This window comes from Gorilla gorilla, chromosome 19, assembly GCF_029281585.2.
Source record: "Gorilla gorilla gorilla isolate KB3781 chromosome 19, NHGRI_mGorGor1-v2.1_pri, whole genome shotgun sequence".
Lineage (NCBI taxonomy): Eukaryota > Metazoa > Chordata > Mammalia > Primates > Hominidae > Gorilla > Gorilla gorilla.
In genome coordinates this window covers 53992188-54005705 of record NC_073243.2, presented here as the reverse complement: position 1 = coordinate 54005705, position 13518 = coordinate 53992188, and positions in this window count along the sequence as shown.

Genomic DNA, 13518 nt, shown 5'->3' with positions numbered 1-13518 from the left:
AAGTGACAGGGAGAATGGAACCAAGTTGGAAAACACTCTGCAGGATATTATCCAGGAGAACGCCCCCAACCTAGGAAGGCAGGCCAACATTCAAATTCAGGAAATACAGGGAACGCCATAAAGCTACTCCTCAAGAAGAGCAACTCCAAGACACGTAATTGTCAGATTCACCAAAGTTGAAATGAAGGAAAAAATGCTAAGGGCAGCCAGAGAGAAAGGTCAGGTTACCCACAAAGGGAAGCCCATCAGACCAACAGCTGATCTCTTGGCAGAAACTCTACAAGCCAGAAGAGAGTGAGGGCCAATATTCAACATTCTTAAAGAAAAGAATTTTCAACCCAGAATTTCATATCCAGCCAAACTAAGCTTCATAAGTGAAGGAGAAATAAAATCCTTTACAGACAAGCAAATGCTGAGAGATTTTGTCACCACCAGGCCTGCCCTACAAGAGCTCCTGAAGGAAGCGCTAAACATGGAAAGGAACAACTGGTATCAGCCACCGCAAAAACATGACAAATTGCAAAGACCATTGATGCTAGGAAGAAACTGCATCAACTAATGAGCAAAATAACCAGCTAACATCATAATGACAGGATCAAATTCACACATAACAATATTAACCTTAAATGTAAATGGGCTAAATGCTCCAATTAAAATACACAGACTGCCAAATTGGATAAAGAGTCAAGACCCATCAGTGTGCTGTATTCAGGAGACCCATCTCACATGCAGAGACACACATAGGCTCAAAGGAAGATCTACCAAGCAAATGGAAAACAAAAAAAGGCAGGGTTGCAATCCTAGTCTCTGATAAAACAGACTTTAAACCAACAAAGATCAGAAGAGACAAAGAAGGCCACTACATAATGATAAAGGGATCAATTCAACAAGAAGAGCTATCCTAAATATATATGCACCCAATACAGGAGCACCTAGATTCATAAAGCAAGTCCTTAGAGAACTACAAAGAGACTTAGACTCCCACACAATAAGAATGGGAGACTTTAACACCCCACTGTCAACATTAGACAGATCCATGAGACAGAAAGTTTACAAGGATATCCAGGAATTGAACTCAGCTGTGCACCAAGCGGACCTAATAGACATCTACAGAACTCTCCACCCCAAATCAACAGAATATATATTCTTCTCAGCACCACACTGCACTTATTCCAAAATTGACCACATAGTTGGAAGTAAAGCACTCCTCAACAAATGTAAAAGAACAGAAATTATAACAAATTGTCTCTCAGACCACAGTGCAATCAAACTAGAACTCAGGATTAAGAAACTCACTCAAAACTGCTCAACAACATGGAAACTGAACAACCTGCCCCTGAATGACTACTGGGTACATAATGAAATGAAGGCAGAAACAAAGATGTTCTTTGAAACCGATGAGAACAAAGACACAACATACCAGAATCTCTGGGACACATTTAAGGCAGTGCATAGAGGGAAATTCATAGCACTAAATGCCCACAACAGAAAGCAGGAAAGATCTAAAATTGACACCCTAAAATCACAACTAAAAGAACTAGAGAAGCAAGAGCAAACACATTCAAAAGCCAGCAGAAGGCAAGAAATACCTAAGATTAGAGCAGAACTGAAGGAGTTAGAGACACAAAAAACCCTTCAAAACATCAATGAATCCAGGAGCCGCTTTTTTGAAAAGATTAACAAAATTGATAGACCGCTAGCAAGACTAATAAAGAAGAAAAGAGAGAAGAATCAAACAGATGCAATAAAAAATGGTAAAGGGGATATCACCACTGATCCCACAGAGATACAAACTACCATCAGAGAATACAATAAACACCTCTACGCAAATAAACTAGAAAATCTAGAAGAAACGGATAAATTCCTGGACACATACACCCTCCCAAGACTAAACCAGGAAGAAGTTGAATCCTTGAATAGACCAGTAACAGGCTCTGAAGTTGAGGCAATAATTAAAAGCCTACCAACCAAAAAAAGTCCAGGACCAGATGGATTCACAGCCGAATTCTACCAGAGGTACAAAGAGGAGCTGGTACCATTCCTTCTGAAACTATTTCAATCAATAGAAAAAGAGGGAATCCTCCCTAACTCATTTTATGAGGCCAGCATTATCCTGATACCAAAGCCTGGCAGAGACACAGCAAAAAAAGAGAATTTTAGACCAATATCCCTGATGAATATTGACCCAAAAATCCTCAATAAAATACTGGCAAACCGAACCCAGCAGCACATCAAAAAGCTTATCCACCAGGATCAAGTTGGCTTCATCCCTGGGATGCAAGGCTGGTTCAACATACGCAAATCAATAAACATAATCCATCATATAAACAGAACCAAAGACAAAAACCACATGATTATCTCAATAGATGCAGAAAAGGCTTTTGACAAAATTCAACAGCCCTTCATGCTAAAACCTCTCAATAAATTAGGTATTGATGGGACGTATCTCAAAATAATAAGAGCTATTTATGATAAACCCATAGCAAATATCATACTGAATGGACAAAAACTGGAAGCATTCCCTTTGAAAACTGGCACAAGACAGGGATGCCTTCTCTCACCACTCCTATTCAACATAGTGTTGGAAGTTTCGGCCAGGGCAATCAGGCAGGAGAAATAAATAAAGAGTATTCAATTAGGAAAACAGGAAGTCAAATTGTCTCTGTTTGCAGATGACATGATTGTATATTTAGAAAACCCCATCGTCTCAGCCCCAAATCTCCTTAAGCTGATAAGCAACTTCAGCAAAGTCTCAGGATACAAAATCAATGTGCAAAAATCACAAGCATTCCTATACACCAATAACAGACAAACAGAGAGCCAAATCATGAGTGAACTCCCATTCGCAATTGCTTCAAAGAGAACAAAATACATAGGAAACCAACTTACAAGGGATGTGAAGAACCTCTTCAAGGAGAATTACAAACCACTGCTCAACGAAATAAAAGAGGACACAAACAAATGGAAGAACATTCCATGCTAATGGATAGGAAGAATAAATATGAAAATGGCCATACTGCCCAAGGTAATTTATAGATTCAATGCCATCTCCATCAAGCTACCAATGACTTTTTTCACAGAATTGGAAAAAACTACTTTAAAGTTCATATGAAACCAAAAAAGAGCCCACATTGCCAAGACAATCCTGAGCCAAAAGAACAAAGCTAGAGGCATCACGCTACCTGACTTCAATCTATACTACAAGGCTACGGTAACCAAAACAGCGTGGTACTGGTACCAAAACAGAGATATAGACCAATGGAACAGAACAGAGCCCTCAGAAATAATACCACACATCTACAACCATCTGATCTTTGACAAACCTGACAAAAACAAGAAATGAGGAAAGGATTCCCTATTTATTAAATGGTGCTGGGAAAACTGGCTAGCCATATGTAGAAAGCTGAAACTGGATCCCTTCCTTACACCTTATACAAAAATTAATTCAAGATGGATTAAAGACTTAAATATCAGACCTAAAACCATAAAAACCCTAGAAGAAAACCTAGGCAATACCATTCAGGACATAGGCATGGGCAAGGACTTCACGTCTAAAACACCAAAAGCAATGGCAACAAAAGCCAAAATTGACAAATGGGATCTAATTAAACTAAAGAGCTTCTTCTGCACAGCAAAAAAAACTACCATCAGAGTGAACAGGCAACCTGCAGAATGGGAGAAAATTTTTGCAATCTACTCATCTGACGAAGGGCTAATATCCAGAATCTACAAAGAACTTAAACAAATTTACAAGAAAAAATCAAACAACCCCATCAAAAAGTGGGTGAAGGGTGTGAACAGACACTTCTCAAAAGAAGACATTTATGCAGCCAACAGACACATGAAAAATGCTCATCATCACTGGCCATCAGAGAAATGCAAATCAAAACCACAATGAGATACCATCTCATACCAGTTATAATGGCGATCATTAAAAAGTCAGGAAACAACAGGTGCTGGAGAGGATGTGGAGAAACAGGAACACTTTTACACTGTTGGTGGGACTGTAAACTAGTTCAACCATTGTGGAAGACAGTGTGGTGATTTGTCAAGGATCTAGAACTAGAAATACCATTTGACCCAGCCATCCCATTACTGGGTATATACCCAAAGGATTATAAATCATGCTGCTATAAAGACACATGCACACGTATGTTTATTGCGGCACTATTCACAATAGCAAAGACTTGGAACCAACCCAAATGTCCATCAATGATAGACTGGATTAAGAAAATGTGGCACATATACACCATGGAATACTATGCAGCCATAAAAAGGATGAGTTCATGTCCTTTGTAAGGACATGGATGAAGCTGGAAGCCATCATTCTGAGCAAACTATCGCAAGGACAGAAAACCAAACACCGCATGTTCTCACTCATAGGTGGGAATTGAACAGTGAGAACACTTGGACACAGGGTGGGGAACACCACACACCGGGGCCTGTTGTGGGGTGGGGGGATGGGGGAGGGATAGCATTAGGAGATATACCTAATGTAAATGACGAGTTAATGGGTGCAGCATACCAATATGGCACATGTATACATATGTAACAAACCTGCACACTGTGCATATGTACCCTAGAACTTAAAGTATAAAAGAAAGCAAAAAACAAACAAAAAAACCCCTGCACATCTGTGTGTGGGAACTTTAAAAATCCACAGCACAACGGAATAAGAGCTTGATTGTGAAAATAAATGTTTCATTAATTTGATTTTTCATTGATGTCTTTTTTTTTATTAAACCTTATTGCTGGCCAAGGAAAAGACATTCTGCAGTAGAAAGAACACTGGTTTTGAAGTGAAACAGATTTAGCTTGGAATCCTAGCTTTGCTGTTTTACTTTGTGATAACACTGGGTAGGTCATAACCTTTTTGAATTTCCTCTTCGATAAAAGGGGGTCATATCTGAAGCTGATATGAGGATTATATGAGCTAGTCTGTGTGCAGTCGTTAGGACAGAGCCTGGCTCTGCTAAATGTTCCATAAACATTCCCTCTTGTCAATATGTATCCATGTAAAGCCCTGCACAGAGTCTGCACCAAACAGATGCTCCCCCGCTTCCCCCACCTCTTACTTGCCAATTTTTCTTCTAGCTTAAATGAGAATGCATTTTACCAAAAACCGAGTCACAGTGTTGCGTGCTTTCTGGGATCTGACCTCTTCTCACTCCCTGCAATGGGTTGAATTGTGGCCCTAAAGATATGTTCTAACCTCTAATCCTGGAACCTGTGGCTATTCCCTTACATGGCAAGAGAGTGACTATGACCTTATATCTGAAAGGATGTGACTAAGCCAAGGACTTTGAGAGGAGGAGTTTATCCTGGATTATCTGGGTGGTCCCTAAATGCAATCACATGCATCCTCAAAAGGAGAGGCAGAGGAACTTTGAGACAGGTACACAGAGGAGTGATGCACACAGACGAGGCCAAGCGAAGATGGTGGCAGAGACCAGAGTGATGAGGCCACAGCAGCCAAGGCTGGAAGGACCAGGGAAGATTCTTTCCTAAAGGTTCTAGGAGAAGGCCCCCAGCTGACTTTTTTTTTTTTTTTTTTTTTTAAGGTGGAGTCTTACTCTGTCACCCAGGCTGGAGTGCAGTGGCGCGATCTTGGCTCACTGCAACCTCCGCCTCCTGAGTTCAAGCAATTCTTGTGCCTCAGCCTCCCAAGTAGCTGGGACTACAGGCGCATGACACCACATCCAGCTAATTTTTTATTTTTACTAGAGACAGGGTTTCACCATGTTGGCCAGGCTGGTCTCAAACTCTTGATCCTAGGTGATCTGCCCGCCTTGGCTTCCCAAACTGCTGGGATTACAGGCATGAGCCACTGCGTCCGGCCTGCTGCTGACATCTTGATTTCAGACTTTTGGGCACCAGAACTGTGAGAGGATAAATTTCTGTTGTTTTAAGCTACCCAGCTTGTGATAATTGGTTACAGCAGCGCAGAGACTATCACACACTGTATTAATCTGGGCTAGAAGACAAAGCCCTTCCTTTCTTTTTCCAGCAACTCGACAAGAGAAACGACCTGTGCAAGAGGGTGGACCACAGCCCACACAGGTGCGTGCAAACACACCGCTCAGCCTCGTCAGGCATATTTCCTCAGAGACCCTGGCACGGCCAGGCCCTCCTCACCCCGGCACGGCCAGGCCCTCCTCACCCCCAACAACACAGAGGAGTGGGTGAGGCCCTGAGGCTACCCGTCCCCCCACCTCCCTCCGACCCCTCGCCTGTTTTTTTTTTTTTTTCTCCTGTTTTCTCTCTCAGGTTTGGGATTCTTTCAGGCGCAGCAAAACTTTTGTTTCCACAAGTCGTGACAAAGCTTACAACGCAAGTATCTTCAGTTACATAATATGTAGACTTTAGCAGGAACCTCTGTGTTCTGTAGTAAATGGCTTTACTACAGGTCGCTTCCTGCGTGTGTGGGCTTTGAGAGGGAACACAGCCGGAAAGAACACGTGGCACCAGAAGAGATGTTGCTATGGTGAAAGCTGAAAGCACAAAAGAGAGTTGAGAGTTCTGAAGACCCAGGCTTCCTCCCTCACAGTTTTGCAAAGCCAGCCAGAGACCATGCCCCTGGCCAGTCAAATGATCTGATTGTTAGGCCTTCAGCAGCTCTGTGAATATGTAATATAGTATTATCCACATTTACAGTCAAGGAGACAGAAGCCAGTGGAGATCAACTAGTTTGTGCAAGTTCATGTAACTAGGAAGAGGGCAGAGACAGGACTTGAGCAAATGACCATCTGTCACCAAGACCCTGGCATGCCTCGTTGCCTCTAGCTAAAGAGAAATATAGGAAAATGCATGTGGAGGGATTCAGGCTTACCAAACCCACCTCGTTGGAGTCCTGAAGGTCCTTCTGCATCATATTCTTCCACCATTCTCTGGGCAACCATGAGCCAGAGTCAGTGCTAGGCCAGGGATTGGCCATGTGCAGGAAGCTTCCTATTGCCCTGTTGTATGGATGGAGAACACCTGGGCCTCAGTCCCCTCTGTTGCTATTTAGTGGGGTGTTGTTATTATTATTAGGAAGGACCCAACTTTGAACCTCTCTGTGCTTTAGTTCCCGCATCTGAAATGTGGAAGAGGGGTAGGTTGGATGACTGGTTCTGCATCTTTGCTGTCCATGAGAACTTCCCAAGGAGTGTTGGTTGGGCCAACCACTGCAGTTAAACTGGAATCTCCCTGGGTGGGATGCAAGCATCAGCATTTTCAGAATTTCTTCAGATGATTCTTTTCTCTTTTTTTTGAGACAGAGTCTTGCTCTGTCGCCAGGCTGGAGTGCAGTGGCCTGATCTCAGCTCACTGCAACCTCCACCTCCCAGGTTCAAGCGATTTCCTGCCTCAGCCTCCCGAGTAGCTGGGACTACAGGCCTGTGTCAGCATGCCCAGCTAATTTTTGTATTTTCAGTAGAGACGGGGTTTCACCCTGTTGGCCAGGATGGTCTTGATCTCTTGACCTTGTGATCTGCCCACCTCAGCCTTCCAAAGTGCTGGGATTACAGGCGTGAGCCTTGCGCCCGGCCCAGATGATTCTTAAGTACAGCCAATGTGAGAACCAACAGGTTACTTGATTGCTAAGGTTCTTCCAGCTGCAATGTCTTCTGTCCCCATCTGCATGTAAAGACAGTACTGCTAGGGTTCACTTATCCAGACAGTAACGATTCATGAAAAACCCTCAACTAAAGCCCCATGCTCAACTTTTCCCGAGAAAGTCACCTCCCTTTGGTTTGTCCAACAATATAATATTTAAAATCTGTATAATGGTCTCAACCCTCATGGTCTTTCATGCTTTTAAGAAAGAGGAAGGATTAATGGGGTAATAAAACTATTCAGTTATGGCTTAGTTAATTATTATTCTAGGTCTTGCTATAAATGGTATCCTAGGGTTCTGAAAAAAATAATTAATGTAATTTAGTCATCCAGCACTAAGCCCTCATTTGATCTGAGGACTGCTACATTCAGGCTGAAGGTAGAGAGATGAGTAGTCTTTTGCACTTCAGAAACTCCCAGTCCAAGGTGATAATAACAACAGCAATAATAATAACAGCTGCAGTCAAAATGGGAAAATACTTATTGAATATCAGGCATTGCTAACAGGTGCTTTTTATATGTTATTTTAGATCCTCACAACAACCCTGCTAGGTAAGCATCATTTCCTTCATTGTATTCCTGGGGAAACTAAGGCCCAGAGAGGTTAGGTAACTTGCCAAGGTCACACAGCTAAGAAGTAGATGATCTGCCATTCTGATCTACGTCTATAAGATTTAAAATCCCATGCTCTTTCCACCATATGATAAAACCTCTAGAAAGAGAGAAAGGATTGAGAAATAGAGATAAAGATGGCAGGGAGGGGGTTAACTTCCATGGGAGAGAATCCGGCCCAGGTGGAGGAATTGCTGTGAATTGCTCACATGAAAGGTGTTAAAAGAAAATCAGTCTTGTAATTCTGTATCTTAACTATGTTTGGGGCTCAATCCTGTTAGAAGGTACAGCACTGGAACATGTAAATTCATTACGAAGAGCTAGTTCTTCTTCAGTCAGTCCCAGCTCCCTCCAATTAGTCTTCAAAAATAAACCCATTGTATGTTTCGTGGCTCAGCAACGTCATTTTTTAGCCAGTGTGAGCTCTTTGGTTCTTAGCAGATTTTCACTTTTACTGACTGCCATCAGTGATATAAAATGTACCAGGAGGAAAGGATGGTGGTGGGCACAGCTGTGACAACCCCTTTCTCTATGCTGTTCAGATCCAAACACGGTATGAGCCGGCACGTTCTGAAGGCGCACACACACACACACACACACACACACACACACACACACACACACACTATTCCAAATGAGCTAAGACCTGGAGAACACACTATATACATATATAAATTAGCTAACTCAGGAATCTAAATATAAATTTATTTTTGGAGAAACCCACTGGGCTAGAATAATTCACCCACGAAGCCAGACGTAGCTTGAGGGGTAATAAACATGCTATGGCCTAGAGCAGGAAAAGGGAAAAAGAATGAAGCAGTACATTTTCTTAATGAGGCTTTTTCAAACCACCATTTCATGTTGTAGCCAAAACAGATAAAATCACCAAAGGAACTTAGGATCCTGAAGAATATTCAGAGACTGTAGAAAGTGGTTTAAATATTAGATATTCAAGAAAAGATTCTAAAAAATATTTATTATGTTTATAAAATGGAAATTTCATGTTTATACTAAAAAAAGATTTACTATTACACATAAGTATTACACGAAGATGTATATAAACACATTGCATATGCAAAATGTATACACATAGACCACATGGCCAAATACGTGATATTATAAGGATAAGTTGATCTCACAGCAACATTTTGATGTGGAAAATTACCTCCACTCCAGAAATCATAAGTAAGGAAGATATACCCTGGCATTGCAAATAATAGCATAGGGATATGTCATTACACAACCTTGGATGAGATAACATATCAACCCGACATAAATACAGGCAACATCTATTCCTGAAAGGAATAAAAAAAATGCTTACGAAGATACAGCAATGAGATACTAGGCTAATAGAATGATAAAAAAAATGTGATGTGTTCTTCATTGCTTACTCTAATTTTTAAAAAAGATTTGGAAAAAACAGAATAAAGATGACACTATCTGAAATAGTTGGTGTGCTTGAAATCCAGTTTTTAAAATTTGAAGGTAGGAATACTTCAACAAGATCATAAGCTTATACAACAAATCATAAGCTTATTTTTCTGTTTCAGATGCTTATCAAACTAGAAGTGAACATTTTGAACAGGTTTGTTTTCTAGGTGAAATCCTCTTTCCACATCCTACATAGCAAATACTCATGCACACCCACACACGCGCACACACACACACACACACACTTCTCCTTCTCTCCTTACAACTGTAAATCCATACCATGAGACTAAGGATGCTAACAACCAAAGAATGTGTTAAAGCAGCATTTTACCTCTTTGCTGATCAAACACAGAAGGGGTGCTGAAATCCATGGTAGCCTGTCTCATCATTTACCATCAGAATGGCAAAAAGCATCCAGGTCTCTAGAGAGGAGAAAACACCATCTCAAACCTTACTGTCAACACGACAGTCAGAGGCAGCATCGTTTGCCAAGACCTCTGTTTCAGGATTAAATGTGCATCAGAGCTGCAGGTTGTTGTCAAGGCAAGGTGATGAAAATAGGTAAATGCTATTCCTGTAAATACCTGCTAGGAAAAGAGTTACTCTATGGCCTCATTCATCAGCTGTACATGGGCACAATACACCCTCCACCCCCAAATAAATAAACACAATTACTCAAACTCCAAAAAGATAGTAAAATTGTATGGGCCACCTGCCTTGGAATTGGGCTGGGAAAACACAGCAGATCACGGAGCTTCAGCAGCTGGAATGTCGCTTTACACCAACAGAAATCTGAATGGGTGAGTGAGGATTCACAGGGCCAGACAGAGCATGTGCAAAGCTGCCAATGCAGTTCGCATTCGGCTGTGCTCTTGGCGGAGTGAGAACTGCATTTGGGTCATGTGAGCAGAGAGTGCCATCTCAATGGAATAGGATGTAAATATTGTAGCAGGAGGCTGCTGGCCATGTGCTGTGTGGAGTAATTATCCATGTTGGCAGTCTTCTTCACTCCCCTTTCAGCTCCGTTCTCCAACTGACAGGGAGGATGGGGAAAGGCGTCATTTGAAAGGTGACATTTCAAGGCTCGAGTGTCTGTGGTGATAAAACAGTCTGCCGTCACAAGGGTGTTTATTGTAGCATTACGTGTAGTAAAACCTGAAAAATCACCCGAATGTACCTCATTCAGGGAGCAGCTAAGTAAATGGTAGTAAATTCGTACTCTAGATTTAAAAATCTGACATAAATAAATCTGTGTATTTATCTGGCGACATGTCACTAATCCATTGTTAAATGAAATAAACAAGTTATATATTTCATTTGATCACGTTTTAATAAAACCAGAAACCACTCACTGTATACATTATTTTTATATATTCAGACGAACACTGAAAAAGATGTAGAAAGATACGTACTAAACTGCTAATATTGGTTCCCTCAGGCCACTGTGATTAGAGTAGGAGATTTCTAACTTGTTCTGTATCAATCTCTGTATTTTTGGCTTGTTAATAACCAGTATCTATTATCTTATATTTGTAATAAAAATATGATATACTAAATTCAAACAAAGTTCTATATTCTAGGCACAACCAGATTTTTGGATAAGTCAAACAGCCATATAGTAGATGCTTTCATAAATGCTATTGATAGTGGTAATAACTGTTTTTTAACTTAATTAGTGTGTGATTGTGGAAATAAAAGCAGAAACCATTTTTCTCCGTATATGGCCACCTCTGTTTTGATATGGACTGATCTAGTGTATAATTTGTGTTCGTTGATGGGCAGGCTCCTTGCTTTTCTCCTCATCTATTTTCTCAATGCCTATCATTAATTTTCCATCAACAAATTGGGGGCCTCTCTGCTTTGTGACAATACTGCTACTCACTCAAAAATACTATTCATGCTCCTTTCCCACATTAGCCCTTCCCCTCAACATGCCCTTGCGTTCTTTTTATTTAAAAACACAGGCAGAACATATGTCTTACAAATCATTACCCAAAATGTGCTCCTTAGGTAAATCTCTTACATTTCCCAACACCAGTTTCTTGCATTAACCATGAGAGCCAGATTTAGGGTCTGCGAGTGGATTGAGGAGGAAACTGAGAATTACACCAGCAGATCCTCAGCTAAGGAGAGATGGCTCAAGCTCATCTGGCTGACGGAGGTAAAAGGGTTTTTTGCCATTCAGTCCCAAACAAGAGAAAAACAAAGGGTTTAGATGAACTTCCCTTTCATTCATTTGTTCATTAATTCATCAACTGTTAAGGAAGGAGTACTGTGCTCCAATCATTTCTACAGGCACTAGAGAGGCAAGACAGGAAATGTTCCCACACTCAATGAGCTAACACTCATGGGCGCAACTTCTGCTCCTGGCCATGCTGGAGTAATAGGGACTGGATTCACTCTCCTTCCTTAAACAACTGGAAAATTGGGCAAAATAAGTAGAACAGTTTTCGGACAGCAGGAAGCACAGGACAGGGATCTTTGAGAGAAGATAAACAAATGAGGTCAGTGTGAGTCCCCAGCTTGCTGTCTGGGGAGAGTGTCCAGGCTGCAGCACATGGAGGGGATAGAGGGCTGAATGGTTTGTGGAAGGGCCCACAGAAAGGAATGTCCTCATTCTAGTCCTCAGAACCTGTGAATATGACCTTATTTGGAGAAGGAGTCTTTGCAGATGTAATTAAGTTAAGGGTCTCAAGTTGAAATCATCCTGCATTATACTGGTGGGCCCTGTGTCCAGCCACAAATGCCCTTATAAGAGACATGCAGAGAGAAGAGGAGGAGGCCACGTGGGCACAGGGGCAGAGAGGGGAATGATGCAGCAACAAGCTAAGGAACACTTGCAGCCACCAGAAGCTGGAAGAGGTATGGAAAAGGCTGTCCCTTAGAGCCTTCAGAGGGAGGAGGCCCTGTTGACACCTTGAGTTCAAAATTCTAGTCCCCAGAGCTGTGAGAGAATAAATATCTGTTGTTTTGAGCCACCAAACTTGTGGTAATTTGTTACAATGGCTTCAGGAAACTAACACAAAAGAGGAACTCTCAAAATAAATGCAAAGTCTCTAAAATGATTACAAAACCAAATTAAAGTATACAGACATTTTCATGTTTTGAAAAGGGTTGCTTTGGGCTCATTTTGAAAAAGGGCAGTCAAAGAGAATGGAAAGGGCATGAACTTAGGTTTGTCTCTTGTTAGGTGTGTGATTAGGACAAGTTGATGCAGTGCAGGTGAGCCCCCAGATTGGGACTTAGCCTGAAGGGTTGTTGGCTTTGCCCAGGAAAGAATTCAAAGGTGAGCCCGTGGTGGAGACAGTAACTTTTATTGAAGCAGCAGGTGTACACTACAGCAGCAGCAGAGGTACTGCTCCTGTGGATCAGGGCTACCCCATGGGCGCTGTGCCCGGAGGAGCAGTGTATGGGATGTTGGCAGCTGTATTTAGACCGATTTTAATTACATGCTAATTAAGAGGTGGGCTGCTCAGAACTTTCTGAAAAAGGAACAGGGAGTTTCTGGAACCAGGTAAGGTAAGTTCTGGGCCCTTATATAGCATTTGTAAACTGTCATGGTGTTGGTCGGAGTGTCTTTATGCTACTAAGCAGTGAGGACAACTGGAGGTTGCTCTCATTACCATCTTCTGGTTTTGGCTGGCTTCTTCACTGCACCCTGTTTCAACCAGATCCTGCTCTGAGCAGTAGGGTTGCAACCAGGGGTCTTGACCAGTGCTTGGAAAACAAGTCCTGCTGATCTACCTCACAGTAATATAATTTTTGAGCCTCAGTGTCTTAACCTGTGGCATGGGAATCCCACCTCTCTAACTTCTTGTGAGAGTTGACTATTATTATTCAGTTTGCTTCCTGGGCTGCAAACATAAGAGAGAGTTCTTT